The sequence below is a fragment of the Sminthopsis crassicaudata genome, chromosome 1, assembly GCF_048593235.1.
Source record: "Sminthopsis crassicaudata isolate SCR6 chromosome 1, ASM4859323v1, whole genome shotgun sequence".
In the NCBI taxonomy this organism is placed as follows: domain Eukaryota; kingdom Metazoa; phylum Chordata; class Mammalia; order Dasyuromorphia; family Dasyuridae; genus Sminthopsis; species Sminthopsis crassicaudata.
In genome coordinates this window covers 597,796,398-597,816,623 of record NC_133617.1, presented here as the reverse complement: position 1 = coordinate 597,816,623, position 20,226 = coordinate 597,796,398, and the positions used below count along the sequence as shown (strand labels likewise).

At 36.2% G+C, this 20,226-nt stretch overlaps 1 protein-coding gene and 1 non-coding gene across 7 annotated transcripts in view; one reads left to right on the top strand and one right to left on the bottom strand.

Annotated features, from left to right (window-relative positions):
• Nucleotides 1–20,226, bottom strand: part of PDE4D (phosphodiesterase 4D) — a 1,915,283-nt gene that overhangs the window by 1,290,156 nt on the left and 604,901 nt on the right. The gene's annotated exons all lie outside the window — the stretch shown is intronic.
• On the top strand, nucleotides 10,056–10,128 carry TRNAK-CUU (transfer RNA lysine (anticodon CUU)). The gene has a single exon. It is a non-coding gene; the product is annotated as a tRNA-Lys (tRNA).

Sequence of the window (20,226 nt, the reverse complement as noted above, 5' to 3'; positions counted from 1 at the left end):
TAGACTCATTAGGTTCAAACTGGCTCCCAATATTTTTCCATCAAATTCCACTTTTCCATTAAAGTTTACAGACATTAATGTTCACCATGCATAGAAGGAGAAAGTACCTCAGCCTAAGGATGTTTATTTTTGACATGGGATGTCCTAGACATGGGATTTCACTTATGGAGGGAACTCACAATGAGGAAAATCTCTCTAATAAAGCAGGTTGGCAACTGTTCTGTAATTTGTTGTCTAAGATATTTGACAGAGATGCTAAAAAGTTCGAAGACTTGCCTATTGCTACATACAGCATGTGTCAGATGGGACTTGAACCCAAGTACACAGTCAGTTCTCTAGCCATTATCACATATAATTTCTCATTCTTAGAGATTTTTTATTTTTGGCTCAAATTTGTGATTTTATTGGAATATGGAATCTTTAGCAAGTAAACTAATATCAATGCAAATAGATATCTATTCTGTGAAATACAGGCTTAATTAACTTTCCCAGATACAGAGAATGCCTTGTCCTGATTTGTAAAGGGCTAGAACTGAGCAGATGCAAGGTGACCTAGCTAATTACCAATTGGACAATTCTCTATTAACATATGCTTGGAGAATGACCTTCCCCAACTATCCTGTGCTGGATCAGTGGGTGTGGACAAAGAAGGAAAAGAGAGAGATGAGAGGATGGAGTAGGACAGGCAAGATCATTCTTTTGGTGGTAGGGAGAGAGGAAGGAGGTGTAGAGATTGCTAGATCTAATCCCCTGATGGTGACCCCAAAAGACCAAGAATAAAGACTTTTGCTCATCCTGACTCGGGCTGATTCTAAGATATCCAGGGTCACAAAACTGATTCATTTTATATATATATATATATATATGCCAAAAGTGGGACTGAAACTTAAGTTCTGGTAGAGGATCACAGAAATGAAAAACTACACAATTCCTGCCCTTAACAAACTCTTATGTCATTATATGTAGGGGGATAAATTAGGATATGCACACAAACAATGCTTGTTAACAATACATGTTATAATAACATAAACAATACATGGCATAAAATTAATAAATGCATTGTGAGGATATAGGAAGGAAAGAATTTCTTTAACCTGAGGAGGTATCATGGAGGAGATGACACTGAGGTATTGATATAGGAATAGTTTTTTAAAATGTAACTGTGAAGGGAGTTCATTTCATGAATGGAGGAAAGGGAGAAAATAAAAGTGGTGTAACATGACTCTTCCATGTTGGCTATCATTTTGAGTGCCAAAAAGGGAATAGTATAAAAATCAAACTAGAAAAATAGATCAGAATTAGTATGTGAAAGCTGAGCTAAGGCATGCATATTTTATATTGTAGAAACCTGGAAATCACTGAGGGCTTTAGAAAGGAGAGTAATGGGAATGGACCTCTGCATTAATCAAATATTGAAATGAATCTATAATCACATGAATTGGGAAACATTGATGGACCAATGCATCTTATCCCGGGACAATGCATTCCACAAAGTTTCTGAAGATTTCTTTCAGTTGGAGAAGGACTCAGACTAGAACATGAACCTCTCTCTCAATTGCTAGTTTCATGTTTGTGAATGAATGCCTGGACATGAAGTATTAGGGAGAAGAGGTATATTAGTTTTTAATTTTCTGTTGATATGCTGATTTGGTGAAACAAGTAAATGCCCCAAAGGGTACCTGAGAGAATGGCTCATGGGCAGTAGCCAGTTTGCCTTAGAACCAACTCGGGTGAATTGAGGAACTATATGCAGATATATATTAACATTCTAGGTTATGGAAATATATTTAGAAGAATTGCACATGTTTAACCTATATTGAATTGCTTGCTGTTTTTTAAGGAGGGTTTCAGGAGAGAGAACAATTTGGAGCATAAAATTTTGTCAAAGTGAATGTTGAAAACTATTTCTGCCTGTTTTTGAAAAAATAAAAAGTTGTTATAAAAAGAAAAATAAAAACATTCTCAGTTGCTGGAAAGGCTTGCTGCTTCTCCATGACAAAACTCAGAAAAGCCCTGGACAAAAGATTAAAAGGAATTAGTATTTTTCTGTGATTTAGAAGCACCAAAAACAATAAAAAATCTGCCCAACTGATCTTTCAGGTATATATAAGGTTAATCAGCAGCAGCATATAAGTGCAAATTTAAAAGAAATGTCCACTAAGGCAAAAGACACAATTGTAATCTAATATGCCAGAACTTCATTTTGTGAAGCACTTTGAACATCCTATATTTAGAGGGGGAAGGAGTCTCACACATTAGTTAGTGTAACCCTCATTTTACAGATGAAAGCTCTAAAAAGTTCCATCACTTGTCTAAGGCCTACCGGTAAGCAGGGTGTGAATCCGGAAGTAGATATTTTTATTATCTTTATTTTATTAATGAGGACACTGAGACCCAGAATGATGAAATATAGCTAGTAAGCATTAGAAGTGGAAGGAGTCCAAATACTGTGTTTTATCTAACTACACTTCAATATTCCTATAAAGGAGCAAAATTCTTTTTGGCCTTGCTTACAGAAAAACATATACAAATATTCAATCTTACCCCATCCTTAGTCATTGAATAATTGTGGCCTCAAATAAACTGAGGAAAACCAAAATTTAGAAGGGTCAAAGTCACCCACTGCGTTCAGGGCCATAGCCACTCATCTTGATCTTTATCTTATTCCTGGACTTTGATAGTTCTAGAGGAGAGATGGAAGCTGATGACTTTGTACAGCCCTGCCCCACTCATTTCCAAATTCACGTGCAAGTCAAGATATCACCAGCATGATGTCATTGGTCCTCTTCAAGAACAAAGGGCAAACAACAACACAAATACCTAAAGTTTAAGTGACAAATATAAGGCATGAATTGTACTCGCACAAGGACAAATGTAACTTTATATGTCTCACTGAGACCTAGTGGGATGAAATACAAGTCTATGACTCTGTGTGTATAAATATATATATATATATATATATGTGTGTGTGTGTGTGTGTGTGTGTGTGTGTGTGTGTGTGTATGTATTTGAAAACAAATAAGTAAAAGAGTACTCCATGCTTCCAATTTCTATCAAGCTTAGTTATCAACCTCTACCAAACTTCTCTAAGTACTAGGTACTTTGCAGATCAAATGGTCCAGGAGACAGAAATGTCCATTTTTAAAGGTGTTTCAATTGATAAGAATGCCTAGAAAGCATTATTATGAAAGGAGTTTCTGAGGTGAAAATTCAGACCTACGACAAAATCCAACAAAGTGGAACCATGGATTTGGGTCTCACTTTAATGTTACTGTTCAATCAAATATAGCTGAGCACTTTGACAATAAGTCTTAGCTTCTGTACACTTGTAGTCGCTCTATGTTTTTTTGACCTGAATAGGAGACTAAATCTAGAGAAATACTGAAACTTCTTTTCAGAAACCTTTTTGTTCCAGAATCCTTTTCCAGACATTGCCTTGTACAAGTGGCATACCTATTTCAAACATAAAGAAGCAAAAGTTAATAAATTCATTGTAGGTTTCTCAACTAGAATAAGATAGAGTTAAAATGAAAAGCAATATTATCCGACTCCTGGTCTAATACTCCTTTCCACATGTCCAATTATTAAGTAGAAATAATAGGTGTCATATATATGGTGTTTTAAAATTCACAAAGTGCTTTATCTAAATTGCATATTATGCATACTATCTTATTTGAAGATTCATACATTAAAAGTTCCAGACTGGGAGTCAAAAGATCTGAATTCTAACCTCAGTTCTGTAATAGTTATATGATCTTGAGCAAGTCACACAAACTTTCATCATTAGGATAAGGAAGGGATTGTGCTAACTGATAAGGATTGTGCCATTATGATTTCACAAGGAAAGGAAAACAACAACAACAACAACAACAACAACAAAAACCCTCTTCCCTATTCCAGCTGTCTTAAATATCTTTTTCAATTCTACAATTCAATCAGTCTATCTATAATGTATACTTAATATATTCCTCACTTAGTGATATATTCCTTTCTGTGCTCTACATTTCATTCTTTGAGTGTTGAGATTTTCATTTTTTATTATTTCTGTCACCAGCATCTAGCACAATATTAGTAGGAAGGAAAGAAAGAACTAGTAGGCAGTCAGTAAATGCTTGATGTCTGACTGATTCCAATGAACAGGACAACTTTGCATTACTACCACTAAGATTTCTTTCTCATCCTGCCTACTTTATTCTCAATGACTTTATTCACACTGATTATCATACCTGGAATGGCTCATTTTATTTCATTTGCTTAAAATTCTTCCCTTTCCTCAGGGGACAGTTCAGATTCATCAGCTTTCATGAATATTTCCCTTTTGTCTATATAAAATTGATTTCTTTCTCTAATTTATCTTAGCTCTTTGCTATACACCTACAATTGTCTTTTGCACCAATCTCACATCCCTTTCTATCATCATAATTTATGCAGAGCTCTTCATTCCCTCATACCTTAAGCTCTTTGTTATCTAGACTGTGCTTTGCCTACCTTTGTATCTCTAGAGCTTTTTACAGTCTTTAGCCCATATTGGGTATTAAGCAAATTGAATTGAAATCCTTAGAAGCTAGATTGTGAATTATTTAGTCAAAGAAATAACTGAAGATGCTAGTAAGATTTCACCAAAGTTGTATCACACCCACTTTTTCTTAGGAAAAAGAATATAAAAATATGGATTTATGATGATCTAGCAAACACCCAAGTACATCATGCTTTAATTTTCCTTTATTATCATATTTTTAATTTACTGTGGATGACTAACACTTATTAGCATTCTTTTTTGCTGGCACAGACACTGAAAGCTGTTTTCTGTCTGGAGCTTGCATAATCATGAGAGCAAATGTTTCCTTAAAACAATACACTAGTCAGTAGAGGAAATTTGAGGGGCAAATCTAAAGAGATTTAGGAGCAGGAAATTCCGATGTAGAACACTTTCCATTCCTCTTAGAAAGCTTAGGTAGAGAATATGGGAACTAAAAAAGTAATTAATTTTTCTAAAATCATGATACAGCAATTTCAATATAAATTCCCCAACTAGATTTTCCAGCCCAGATGGCTTTTAATTTACTAGAAAAATATAGATAATTGGAAGTCAGATAGTAAACCCAGAGTTTTTAATTTAATTTGTGGGGGAGAAATCTTTAAGCAGCCAACCAGCTGCATTGAGGGGGCTATAAACAGTCCTCCAAATGAAGTGTAGGGGATTAAAGATTGACAGGACCAGCTTGGCCAGCATCCTCTGGAGGAAGCCTGTGCCTCTAGCACTGAAGTATCTGGAAAAAAAGAAGAGTTCATCAACCATAGTCCAAGAAATATAGAAAATGCAAGGAGATCATATATGAGAAGAGAGGGAAGAAGGCAGAAAGTGAAACTGGCAAATGCTATATCTGTTCAAATAGGGTAAGGATTAAGGTAAAAAAGTCAATATTGTGTTGTATGAAAAGCAACTTGGCTGTTTTCCCATTCCATATATCTCATCTACTTATTCTCATGCCATGTTTCTTAATGTAGAAAAGGAATGCCTATGGATTAAATGCTATATCCTCCATAGAGATGAAAATCTCTCTCCAATCCTATAACAGAGCATGACTGTTTGCAGATTACCAAAGAATAGTACAGAATGCCCATCCCTATTGTCTATTAGCACCTTCTCTAGAGAGTTAAAACACATTTTCAAATCAGTTCAACAACTATTTTGAAATGTTTTCTCTGCAATTTAACCTTTCTTTTGCTTCTCCAGACTAAGGAATAATAGCTGGCACAAACAACAAATGTTTGTTTATTGTTAATTGAGGTTCACAGAAGCAAGCTTGGCTTGAAGTTCAACCATTTCAATTGTGTCCAATTCTTTATGACCTCAATTGGGGTTTTCTTGGTAAAGATGCTGGAATAATTTGCTATTTCCTTCTCTAGCTAATTGTACACATGAAAGAACTGAGGCAAACAGGGATTAGAACTCAGGTATTTCTGATTCTAGGGCTGGTATTCTTTCCATTACACCATTTAACTGCCCCTGAGCTTGGCTCAGGAGGTAAAAAAGTATAAAATTAAAACAGTAACAATTTTTGCTCTTAATTAGATTGCATTCTCCAGATGCAAAAAGTTAATACAATATATTCCCAAGGAGTTTTTGTTAGGGAATTTGGAGTTGCGTCCTTAGGCACTACAATTTCACAGGTACCAATAGTGAATTTTTCTGTTTTCCATTCTACCCATTCCAGAGGTTTCTCAGATTTTCCCAGCCCCTTTGCATCTTTTCTGAAGCATAAAAATTCCTTGTCACAGCTCTGACCTTCTATCAATATTGCTGTTCCTCTATGCCAACAAAATAACTCAAAAATATGGATTAAGCATGAACTATATGAAGAGCCTTTAGAATATTTTACCTGAACTGTGAGTTTGGGACATTATTTTTCAGAAATAGAAGTAGTGGTTCATATTTTATTTATATTTCAAAGAATAAATGTGCTGCTCTTAATATATGGATACTAAGTCATTATGTGATTTGGGGAAATTCTTCCAGTCATATATCTATATTTGTAGTGATCATCCACATTCTGTACCCTTGAACAACCTAAATAACAAGATTTTGTAAGATGTTTGCTTGGATGATGGGTAAAGTATATGGCCTTGGAAGAAGGTAAGTCAAATTGGCCCTTTTAGTTATGATCTGATCTTGGTCACACTGTATCATTTTTTAACTAATCTAATTAAATCTAGCTCATCCTTTAAAATAAGTTTTAAAGAGAATCTTAAAAAATCAGCCTGGAATTTACTCTAAACTAAAAGCAATTTATCATTGTAATAATCCTTTGAAAAGTCTAAACTACCTGATTCATTGATGATTCATATTCAGATATATTTACTCAAATATGGATACACCCAAACTATCCTATACTTTTTTTCTGAAGAATCCAAGATGTCGCAAGTATAAAAACTGAATAAATGACCTAAAATATTGAATAAATTAAAATATTTTTGATTATCTTTGCATACTGACAGGAATTTCATTCTTCAATTGTAACGAGCTGTCGTCTCTAGAAGCTGCCGGATCACTCTCTGGGAAGAGATCTGCTGTGTCTTCTACTCAAATCTCTCCAACAGATTCTTCTTCCTGTAACGAACCGTTGTCTCCAGGCAGTTGCTGTTAACTCTTGTCCAGAGAAGTGACTTCCCTTCCTGCAGAGAGCCCCGTCAAGCCTGATGCAATTCAGAATCTTCTCCTTGAATCCTGGCTCTGAATCTCCTCCAGCTCTTATCCTTCTCCAGGCAGACTCACTTTCCAGGCCCACTGTTCTCTCTTTTATTCTCCCAGAGAATGGGCGTGGGATAATGCAAGGGCTTCTGGGAAGAACCACCTCAGCCAATGAGCCTGCTCCTTCCATCAAGTCAACCTGAGTTCTCACCTTGTAATTGTCCAACCTGAATTCTCACCTTGTCACTATCCAGACAACCCGAGTTCTCACTTAGTAATCCTAACATCTCCCCCTTTCTTTTGATTTAGAACATAGGACAGTCATGACCTTGAAACACAAATCCATCAATATGGGAAGTATTACAGATAATTACATAAATGACCTTGAAACATAAATCCATCAATATGGGAAGTATTACAGATAATTACATAAATTACATAAGCACATAGTAACATAGTAACATAACACATGCTAGAAGTATATAACAATCAAATAATCATAAATTGAAAATTTATAAATGTCCATAAGTCCATTGTCCATTAGTCTCATCTTGTGTGAGGAAGTCCAATGATTCCTGCTGGTTTTAAAGTTCTTTAACAGTCTTTTTATTAGCCATGCTCTTTCAGTGTCAGATGTTTCTTAGATCTTCTCCTTTATTTTGAGGTCTTTCTCTTTTTCTGTCTCTCTCTGATGGACAAGGTGAATATGACTCGTTGGCACCCATCTGATTCCTTTTCCTGCTGAAGAAATACAAGCAAACCCTCTCTCCCAGGCAGTTAACCTATCTAATTACCTTCTATTTACCACTTTCTAAATATCTTCTCATCATTTGGCAATTACATTGGCATTGTTTGCACTGGACACAGCCGTGTTGGTTTAAAAGGCCTGTATTCTCCCCAAGTGTAATCCATTTTTGCAATCTGATTGCCTTTTGGCTCACTTATCAGGTAATCCCTTTCTACCATGTGATTACTTTTCTGCTGGTTGATCAAATCAGAGTCCTGACCTTCTAAAGGCTCTTTAGGTGTAACATCAGCTGCCATCATGCCCCAAGTCTTTTTTGCCTGGGGCCCTGGATCTGGGCCCCTCATCCTATTTCCCTGAATTAGTTTACACTCTGATGCCCAATGGAGTCCTCTGTTGCATTTTGGACATGGGGTTTTAGGTCTTCTTTCACCCTGTCTTCTCATTGTATCTCCATACCTACACTGAGCTCTTAGATGTCCAGTTTTTCCACATTGAAAACATCGTCGAGTTTCTCTAGAAGTCCCTTGCCAGGAGGGACCCTGCCTTTCCACATTCATCATTGTCCGGGTGTAAAAAGCATTTGTTCCCACTGTAGCACAGCGTATTATGATCTCCTCTAAAGGAGCATCTTTGTCTAATCCCCATATAATTCTTTTGCAAATCTCATTGGCATTTTCCTTAGCCAGATGTCTGGTCATTATTTCTGTAGCTGCATTTTCTCCAATAGTTCTTTTGACAGCAGTTTGCAAACGTCCCACAAAATCTGCAAAAGGTTCATTGGGACCTTGCTGTATTTTAGTGAAAGCCTCTCCACGATCTTTCTGTCCAGGAAGGACACCCCAAGCTTTTATTGCAGCCTTAGCAATTTGCTCATATATTGTCATGGTATAATTAATCTGTTCCGAATTCTCTCCATACTGACCTTCACCAGCTAAGTGCTCAAAAGTGAATTGTGTGTTAACTCCTATTTCCAAATTGCATCTGACTTGAATTTTACATAATTCATGAAATTCCGCAAGCCATAATAAATTTTCTCCAGGTTCCAGACATGTCCTTGCTATGGATTTCCAATCATTCGGGGTTAGGACTTCATAAGACAAACCATCTAGTAACATTTTGACATAAGCTGATGTAGCCCCATAAAGGGTACAACCTTTTTTCAAATCCTTAATTTTATTCAAATCTAAAGGTGCATATCTTCTCCTTTTTTTACCTACAGAGTCAGTATTTTCAATCACAGGATATGCATGTATAAAATCACTTATATCCTGTCCTTCTCTCTTAGCTTTAACCAATGCTTTTTCTAATCTTGTCATAGGCTTAGGCTTCTTCACAGGCAATTCTGTTTGTGTTTCTGCCTCTTCCCCTCTTTTTTCCTCCATCTCTGAAGGTGGGGTTGATGTGGGCCTGTCAATAATCTGTTCTCTAGGCAGGGTTGAAGATTCTTCAAGAGAATCATACCATAATTCCTCATTTAAATCCTCTTGCTCTAGGGAAAGATCTTGATCTTTCCTTTTTTCCTCACACTTCCTCCTCTGTTCATTTTTAGAACTTTTCCTTCTCCTACAACTTGCTTGATAGTTTAAGGCTAATTGAACTATGTTGTAGATATAAAATACTTCTGCAGAAATTGAACGAGGCCCATTTTTTGCTTGAAATTCTTTCATTTCATATCCCACTAGCTTCCATTTATCTACATCTATCTTTTCTTCCTCTAAGAACCAAGGGGATGTGCGTCTTAATGCAGCCAAGAGTTTAGCAATCTGTACCCAGGTTACAAGTAAACTCTGCTCCTCAATTATGTTGATTATACTCTCTATAGTACCACTCCTGAATGGGGGTGGAGCTGAGGTTGCTTCTGGGGCTGGGGATGAGTCGGCTGAGGTCCAGGGATTGAATATAGCTAACATCTGCCCCATTTCAGCTATAAGAGATTCCTGGTTTAGCCCTTAACAAGTTAAGTTCCTTATTTATCTATTAGCACGCTCACTTAATCTTTAACAAATTTTCCTCATTACTCACGGTTCTGGGTCAGAGAGACTGAGATCTAGATCAGAAGCTTTTCCACTGGAATCAGGACCGTGTCTGTCCCTGTTCGGGCGCCAAATTGCAAAGGCCCGGCTAGCTCAGTCGGTAGAGCATGGGACTCTTAATCCCAGGGTCGTGGGTTCGAGCCCCACGTTGGGCGCCAAAGTAACGAGCTGTCATCTCTAGAAGCTGCCGGATCACTCTCTGGGAAGAGATCTGCTGTGTCTTCCACTCAAATCTCTCCAACAGATTCTTCTTCCTGTAACGAACCGTTGTCTCCAGGCAGTTGCTGTTAACTCTTGTCCAGAGAAGTGACTTCCCTTCCTGCAGAGAGCCCCGTCAAGCCTGATGCAATTCAGAATCTTCTCCTTGAATCCTGGCTCTGAATCTCCTCCAGCTCTTATCCTTCTCCAGGCAGACTCACTTTCCAGGCCCACTGTTCTCGCTTTTATTCTCCCAGAGAATGGGCGTGGGATAATGCAAGGGCTTCTGGGAAGAACCACCTCAGCCAATGAGCCTGCTCCTTCCATCAAGTCAACCTGAGTTCTCACCTTATAATTGTCCAACCTGAATTCTCACCTTGTCACTATCCAGACAACCCGAGTTCTCACTTAGTAATCCTAACATTCAAGTATCTATAATTTCCTCAAAGCAGATACTTTTTTTAAATCAATAAGACTACAATCCCTCTAGTGTTGAGGTTCAGAAGGACCTCAAAAAGTTGGGAATTGCAAACAAGTATCATGAGTTGTATCAAAAGAATTTGCAGGCTTGAACCCACATCCAAGCCAAAGGGCAAAGTTTATTGTAATTGTAATGCCAATTGAAGCAGGCTAAGTTCCAAAAGAATTTAGTAAGGAGCCAAGAGAAAGGAGATAGATTTATAGGACAAAGTTAGATCACAGCTTCATGTTACTTATTTGCTAATTTTATGGCTTAAAGGTAGGTTTAAAGGGTAGTCTATTCAATATTGTCTCAAGAACTTGGTTATTACTGACCAACAGATTATCTATCTGACAGTAAGTAATGCTTGTAGGACTATTGTAAGGCAAGAAGACTTTAGAATCATTGATAGATAGATTGTCAGAACAATAGCACTCTTAGGTCAGAGGGCCTTGGGATCCCCAATCTATCTTCCCTAAAATCTAAGTGAAGAAATATTATTATATTCTTAGGCCAGAAGAATTTTACAATCATTGACAGAGATTGTTAGAATAATAACACTTTAAAGTTGGTGGGGGGGAACCTCAAGATCTAAAGTCAGAAGACTTTAGAATCATTGACAAATTTGATTGTTAGACCAGAAGCACTATAAGGTTGGGGGAATCTTATAATTAAGCTGTACCTTATCATTAGAATTTTGGATATAGTCTTTGAGCATTACTGTGGCTGAAATGTGTGTCAAACTGGTACATTTGGTGATGAAGATCTCTGACAATCTGATGAAGATGACAAATTCATATAATCCATACTTTTGAACTTGGGATAACTTGCCCAAGTTTGCATAGGATAGCAAAATCTCCCAAGATCACTGCTATGCCTCAAGGACCCTAGGAAGATGATTATTACTAACAGCTCATAGTATTGGAAGCCCTTAGAAATATCATCATAAAGATCAGGAGTGAAACAAGGTTGCCCACTATCACCATTACTATTCAATATAGTACTAGAAACGCTAGCCTCGGCAATAAGAGCCGAGAAAGAGATTCAAGGAATTAGAGTAGGAAATGAGGAAATTAAACTATCACTTTTTGCAGATGACATGATGGTATACTTAGAGAACCCCAAAGACTCTGCTAAAAAGCTACTAGAAATAATTCAAAATTTCAGCAAAGTGGCAGGATACAAAATAAATCCACATAAATCCTTGGCATTTTTATATATCACTAACAAAATGCAACAGCAAGAGATACAAAGAGAAATTCCATTCCAAACAAATGTTGATAGTATAAAATATTTGGGAATCCATCTACCAAAGAAAAGTCAGGAATTATATGAGAAAAATTACAAAACACTTGCCACAAAAATAAAATCAGATTTAAATAATTGGAAAGACATTCAGTGCTCTTGGATAGGCCGAGCGAATATAATAAAGATGACAATACTCCCCAAACTAATCTATTTATTTAGTGCTATACCAATCAGACTCCCAAGAAACTATTTTAATGACCTAGAAAAAATAACAACAAAATTCATATGGAAGAATAAAAGGTCAAGAATTGCAAGGGAACTAATGAAAAAAAACTCAGAGGAAGGTGGTCTAAGTGTACCTGATCTAAAGCTATATTATATAGCAGCAGTCACCAAAACCATTTGGTATTGGCTAAGAAATAGACCGGTAGATCAGTGGAACAGATTAGATACAAAGGACAAAAAAGGGTACATCTATAGCAATCTAATCTTTGACAAACCCAAAGATTCCAACATTAGGGATAAAAATTCATTATTCGGAAAAAACTGTTGGGAAAACTGGAAATTAGTATGGCAGAAATTAGATATGGATCCACACTTAACACCATATACCAAGATAAGATCAAAATGGGTCCATGATTTAGGCATAAAGAGGGAGATAATAAATAGATTAGAGGAACAGAGGATAATCTACCTCTCAGACTTGTGGAGGAGGAAGGAATTTATGACCAGAGGAGAACTAGAGATCATTATTGATCACAAAATAGAAGATTTTTGATTACATCAAACTAAAAAGTTTCTGTACAAATAATACTAATGCAAACAAGATTAGAAGGGAAGTAACAAATTGGGAAAATATTTTTAAAAACAAAGGTTCTGACAAAGGTCTCATTTCCAAAATATATAGAGAACTGACCATAATTTATAAGAAACCAAACCATTGATAAATGGTCAAAGGATATGAACAGACAATTCTCAGAGGAAGAAATTGAAACTATATCCACTCACATGAAAGAGTGTTCCAAATCACTACTGATCAGAGAAATGCAAATTAAGACCACTCTGAGATACCACTACACACCTGTCAGATTGGCTAAGATGACAGGAACAAATAATGACAAATGTTGGAGGGGATGTGGGGAAATTGGGACACTAATACATTGCTGGTGGAGTTGTGAAAGAATCCAGCCATTCTGGAGAGCAATCTGGAATTATGCCCAAAAAGTTATCAAACTGTGCATACCCTTTGACCCAGCAGCGCTACTACTGGGATTATATCCCAAAGAAATACTAAAGAGCGGAAAGAGACATATATGTGCCAAAATGTTTGTGGCAGCTCTTTTTGTTGTAGCTAGAAACTGGAAGATGAATGGATGTCCATCAGTTGGAGAATGGTTGGGTAAATTGTGGTATATGAAAGTTATGGAATATTATTGCTCAGTAAGAAATGACCAGCAGGAGGAATACAGAGAGGGTTGGAGAGACTTAAATCAACTGATGCTGAGTGAAATGAGCAGAACCAGAAGATCACTGTACACTTCAACAACAATACTGTATGAGGATGTATTCTGATGGAAGTGGATATCTTCAACATAAAGAAGATCCAACTCACTTCCATTTGATCAATGATGGACAGAGGTAGATACACCCAGAGAAGAAACACTGGGAGGGGAATGTAAATTGTTAGCACTAATATCTGTCTGCCCAGGTTGCATGTACCTTCGGATTCTAATGTTTATTGTGCAACAAGAAAATGATATTCACACACATGTATTGTACTTAGACTATATTGTAACACATGTAAAATGTATGGTATTGCCTGTCGTCGGGGGGAGGGAATAAGGGAGGGGGGGTAATTTGGAAAAATGAATACAAGGGATAATATTATAAAATATATATATATATATATATAATAAAAAAAAATTAAAAAAAAATAAATAAAGAAATATCATCATAATATACTTTGAAAATTCTTCTAAAGGTTTTTGAAGGAGACTAACATGACATAAGAATTATAGGAGAATCTTTTCTTAAGATTCTAAAAACTCACAGAAAGTTTAGATTAATCTATAAATTGATTTTCACATTTTCATTCTTGCTCTTCTATTTCTCTCATTTTTACTTCCTCCTCGGAGCTCCTTATTCTTTTCAAAAAACTGTGCCAATTTATTTTTGTCCAGTTCAGTTTTAATTTTTGATTTTTTGAATTATAGTATGAAAAACAGGCTCTAAAAATCCTACTATGTTTTAAAAGGAGCTACTTGAACTCAAACCATTCTGGTTTTTTATTGAATGGCCAAAAATAGATCCAGTCTAAGCCTCTAGAGCTCATTGTTTGGGTTTTAATGTTTCAGAATGTGTATAAATAGCAAGCACTTTCTTTTCTGGTTCCAAAGGTCTTTCCCTCTCAATTTTGTATCTTTGGGATAGTAAATTGGGTCAACTTTTGCCTCAATTGTTACATTACTTTAGTCATTGTATAGATGTAGCTTCAGATAAACTGAGATCTGAGAAAGACCTTAATTTAGAAAAACAAGGTCACCCTTTGTATCCTGGGCCACTAATACTCTTCCTGACCTTTGTCTTGACACTGGACTCAGATGACCCTGGAATAGAAAACTAGGCTGATGACTTTGTACAGTTCTGCCTCTCTCAGATGCAATTCACATGCCAGTCAAGACATCATCTTCATGATGTCCTTAATCCTCTTCAAAAACAAAGTATAAACAACAAGAAGTATGTGTCTGCCACTAAGCTAGGTACTGAAGATAGAAAAAAGAAAGAAAAAAGGACCAATTTATTACCAACAGATAAATATTATGGACTTAAGGGAGATAGAGTGATAGTATAGGAAAATACAAGTTGAAAAAAATAAATAATGTATTTTATTAAATCCCAGTGTTCCTTAATTTGTGTAAGCAAGATATTGTTTCTCTGAAACAATGTAAAACTTTCTTGGATTGGCAATTTTATGCTCACCTACAGTAAAAATGACAGAAGATTAGATCCAAGTGCAAAGAAGCTCTGCTCCCTTCTCCCTTTTTGCAAGTATACTATATAATAGTTTGCCTTTTATGTGATTTCCCTTATTCTGCATACATATGGAAAAGATTATAAGGAGATTCTCAGTGACAGAAACAGTTTCTAATTGCAAAATACTTTTCACATTGTTATACTATTCTTATAATTTTTTACACGATTCTTTACTAACTTCTAAAAAATTATTTTCAGAGAAGAGCTCTTTACACAGCACTTACTCTTTCACTGTTTCATGTAAAAGATGCACCAAAGTAACATAGTAATACAGGTAAAGACCATACTCAATTCAACTCGAAGGAAATAAATTGGAGGCAAGAGGAAAGAGGAGAGAGAACAGACAATGCAACTGCCTCTCAGTAGGGAGGTCAGAGAACAGCAACTGCCTCTCAGTGTCCTTGTATTATCATCATCATCATCCTCTCACATGGAAAGGTCCATTCTACAGGTCTGAGTTAGACCTCCAACAGCCATTGGCAGATGGCTCCCATATCACAACACTAGTGGAGAAGTGATGAGACAGGACTTCTGAGGATGTGGAAAAATGGAGTCCATTTATTCCAATGTCTTTCTCCTATATATATCCTAATACCAAAACAACACTGGGCATGTGCTAAGTATATACTGCATATGTGGGACCACATGAACAACTTGGTATTATATGTAGTTTGTCACCTGGTACTATTATTTGTACCTGGTGTCACTGCTTCAACCATAACACAGGTTATCACCAACACCTGACTTCTCAGTAAGGCTGAGAACCCTTAGGGGAGATGGAGAGCTGAACCAGACATTGTTAGCAGGTTCCCTCTAGGCTGAAGGGTCTCATACCTCACTCAGAGTTTCTCCATTGACTATGACTCTCTAATTGTAAAGGGTCTACAATTACTGAATGTGAGGGTTGTGAAATTATGATTTGTTATCAGTATATATTTGGTTTATATACTACTATTTTATATAGCTATATTTCCATAGTTATATAAAAATTTTTTGGGGGGAAAAAGGCATTGTGAGGGGGACAAAGTTTAATAAGATTTGATCTACAGATTGTGTCTAAATCCTAAATCATTCTCTTTGGAAACATGAATTATTCCCTGTGCATATGCTCATTATTGGAAAGAAGCTGTAACTAACCATAAGAGAGTTCACTCACATGGAGTAAAATGCATCCTCTTTGAGTTTTCTGAAGTTTCATCAAAAAGGATAAAAAGTAGACTTCTGGCCAAGATGGTGGCGTGGAGCAGACAGCTGCTTGAGCTCTGTGTTTTCTCTCGGGACTTACTTCATAACAAGCCTCAGAGTTAATGCTTGACCGGAAAAGAAACCCACAAATAATCACCAACAGAAGACATCCTTGAAATTCACCAGAGAAGGTCTGTGTTTGCTCAGGGGAGGGGACAAACAGACTGGGCACAGACTGAGGGCAAGCAGCCAGAGCGAGACAGGCAGCTCACACAGCTCAGACCTGAGGGGTACAATCTCTGCTGTTTCTGCAAAAAGATTTTTACCCCACTGAGGATACTCTGTCTTGGCAGCAAGCCAGGAGTAGTGGAGAAAGTGTAAACACAGGAGATAAAGAATAAAACTCCAGAAAGCAAGCATCTCTCTGGACCCTGCCATCCCTCCACCCCACCCGCACTGACTCAGCACATTCTCAGAGCCTCAAAGCGCAGACTCAGCACTGCCATCACTGTCCTGTTAGTGCCTCACTGCTATCTCCTGCAGTCTGTAGAGGAAGCTCCTTAACACCATCCAGCCCCATACCCCCCAAAAAAACAGACCAATTGTTTCTCTTGACAATTAGTTTTCTTCTATTCCCGATTTGACAAAATGAACAAAAAATTCAAAAGGGATCTAACCATTGACAGCTTCTGTGTGGAGAGAGAGCAGACTTCAAATACTGAGGAGACTAAAAACAGACTGTCCCCAGAGGAATCCCCTAAGGGGGATATGAGCTACTCCTCAATACAAAAGAATCTCATAGGGGAAATCAAAAAGGCTCTCACAGGAGAGCTAGAAGAGAAATGGGAAAAGGAAAGGGAAGCATGGCAAGAGAGACTGGAGAAGTCATTCCACAAATTTAAAGACAGAGTGGATAAAGAAAACAAATCATTGAGAAATAAAATTAGAAAAGATCAACAACTCCAAGGAAAACAGGATTAGTGAGCTGGAAAAAGAAAACAGCTCTCTAAAAAATAAAATGGATGAAAAGGAAAAAAAAATTCCATGGAAGATAAAAACTCAGTTGGACAATTACAAAAAGATATTTAAAAAGTGAGTGAAGAAAACACATCATTGAAAATTAGAATCGAACAAGTAGAAATGAATGACTGAAGGAGAAACCAAGAAGTGGTCAAGCAAAACCAGAAAAACAAAACAATTGAAAAGAATGTCAAGTACCTTATTGGAAAGACAACAGATCTGGAAAACAGATCCAGGAGAGACAATCTGAGAATAATCGGACTCCCTGAAAAATTTGAGGAAAAAAAGAGCCTGAACACTATTTTCCAGGAAATTATCAAAGAGAACTGCCCAGACATTTTGGAAACAGAGAGTAAAATAGACATTGAAAAAATTCATTGATCACCTACTGAAAGGGATCCTAAAATCAAAACGCCAAGAAATATACTGGCCAAATTCAAGAACCATCAGACAAAGGAAAAAATACAGGAAGCTGCTAAAAAAAAGCAATTCAGATATGGAGGAACCACAATAAGGATAACTCAGGATCTAGCAGAGTCCACATTAAAAGAATGAAGGGCCTGGAATATGATATTCCGAAAGGCTAAGGAACTTGGTATGCAGCCAAGAATAACTTACCCAGCAAGAATGAGCATTGTTTTCCAGGGAAGAAGATGGACATTTAATGAAATAAATGAATTCCATCTATTCTTGATGAAAAAACCAGATCTACACAAGATGTTTGATCTTCAAATACAGAACTAAAGAGATTTCTAAAAAGGTAAAAAGAAATCTTGAGATCTATATTTCTGCCATAAAGATATATAAAGACCACATGTATAATTTGTCCTAGAAACTAGAGATGGAAAGGACATTATATCATAAAAAAAGGGTAAAATGATGGTACTACATCTCATGAAGAGGCAAAGGTAACCTATTATATCTGAGAGAAAGAAAGGAGGGGATTGAACATAGTGTGTATCAATAGACATATTCGATTTATGGTGAAACTTCTTCCACTTCATTGAAAAGTGAGAAGGAAGGAATTAAACTAAGGGGAAGGAATACAGAAATTGTGAGGAAAAGGGGTAAAATAGGAGGAGGAACTTTAAGGTCCAGAAGGGATACTAAAAAGGGAGGGCTATGAAAAGCAAGTGGTGTTCACCAGTTTAATACTGGGAAGGGGGGTAAGAGGGAAGGACAGGAAAAAAAGCATAAGCAGAGGTTAACAGGATGGCAAGCAATATAGAATTAGCCATTCTATCCATAAATGTGAATGGGGTAAACTCCCTCATAAAGAAGAAGCAGTTAGCAGACTGGATTAAAAGCCAGAATCCTACTATATGTTGTTTACAGGAAACACACGTGAAACAGGTTGATACATTCAAAATAAAAGTAAAAGGGTGGAGCAGAATCTATTATGCTTCAGGTGAAACCAAAAAAGCAGGGGTAGCCATCCTCATCTCAGATCAAGCAAAAACAAAAATTGATCTAATTAAAAGAGATAAGGAAGGGCATTATATCCTGCTAAAAGGTAGCATAGATAATGAAACAGTTTCAATATTAAACATATACGCATCAAGTGGTGCAGCATCTAAATTCTTAAAAGAGAAATTAAGAGAGCTGCAAAAAGAAATAGACAGCAAAACTATAATAGTGGGAGATCTCAACCTTGCACTCTCAGAATTAGATAAATGAAACAACAAAATAAATAAGAAAGAAGTCAAAGAGGTAAATAGAATACTAGAAAAGTTTGATATGATAGATCTTTGGCGAAAGCTAAATGGAGACAGAAAGGAGTATACTTTCTTCTCAGCAGTTCATGGAACCTATACAAAAATTGATCATATACTAGGGCATAAAAACCTCAGAATCAAATGCAGTAAGGCAGAAATAGTAAATGCATCCTTTTCAGACCAAAATGCAATCAAAATTACATTTAATAAAAAGCCAGGGGAAAATAGACTAAAAAATAATTGGAAACTAAATAATCTTATACTAAAGAATGATTGGGTAAAACAGGAAATCATAGACATAATTAATAACTTCACCCAAGAAAATGACAATAATGAGACATCACACCAAAATGTGTGGGATACAGCCAAAGCAGTAATAAGGGGAAGTTTTATATCTCTACAGGCCTACTTGCATAAAATAGAGAAAGAGAGGGTCAACAAATTGGGCTTACATCTAAAATTGCTAGAAAAGGAACAAATTAAAAAAACCCAGACAAACACAAAACTTGAAATTAAAAAAATAAAAGGTGAGATTAATAAAATTGAAAGTAAAAAAAAAAAACAACTATTGAATTAATTAATAAAACTAAGAGTTGGTTCTATGAAAAAACCAACAAAATAGACAAACCATTAGTAAATCTGATTAAAAAAAGGAAAGAGAAAAATCAATTTGTTAGTATTAAAAATGTAACGGAAGAATTCACCACTAATGAAGAGGAAATTAGAACAATAGTTAGGAGCTACTTTGTTCAATTTTATGCCAATAAATTTGATAACTTAAATGAAATGGAAGAATACCTTCAAAAATATAGCTTGCCCAGATTAACAGAGGAAGAAGTAAGTAGTCTAAATAGTCCCATTTCAGAAAAAGAAATAGAACAAGCTGTTAACCAATTCCCTAAGAAAAAATCCCCAGGACCAGATGGATTTACATGTGAATTCTATCAAATATTTAAATAACAACTAACTCCAATGCTATATAAACTATTTGAAAAAATAGGGATTGAAGGAATCCTACCAAATTCCTTTTATGGCACAGACATGGTACTGATACCTAAACCAGGTAGATTGAAAACTGAGAAAGAAAACTATAGACCAATTTCCTTAATGAATATTGATGCTAAAATCTTAAATAAGATATTAGAAAATAGACTTCAGAAAATCATCCCCAGGATAATACACTATGACCAAGTGGGATTTATACCAGGAATGCAAGGCTGGTTTAATATTAGGAAAACTATTAGTATAATTGACCATATTAATAATCAAATTAATAAAAACCATATGATCATCTCAATAGATGCAGAAAAAGCATTTGATAAAATCCAACATCCATTCCTACTAAAAACGCTTGAAAGTATAGGAATAAATGGACTATTCCTTAAAATAATAAG